We start from the raw sequence: 263 nt of genomic DNA, 5'->3' as shown, positions 1-263 counted from the left end.
AGGGTTTGCACCTTTCTCCTACGGGGCTGAGGAACAGGGATTAATTAAGGCAGAACATGTGCTAATAGAGCTCTGCGCTGATGCTGGGACAGGGAGACACAGGGGGACGTGGTGCGGCAGCCCCGGCCCCTCTGCTCCACAGCCCTTTGTTCGAGCCCGGCTCCCCCTAAACAGGGCTTGGCAGAGCCAGGTCCCCAGCACACAGCACCAGATGGGCAGGAGCCGGTTGCGTACCCACGCTGAAGCAGCCATTATTGCTCCCG

Source organism: Nestor notabilis, unplaced genomic scaffold, assembly GCF_000696875.1.
Source record: "Nestor notabilis isolate BGI_N333 unplaced genomic scaffold, ASM69687v1 scaffold16716, whole genome shotgun sequence".
In the NCBI taxonomy this organism is placed as follows: Eukaryota; Metazoa; Chordata; class Aves; order Psittaciformes; family Psittacidae; genus Nestor; species Nestor notabilis.
Note: the sequence above shows the minus strand (reverse complement) of the source record.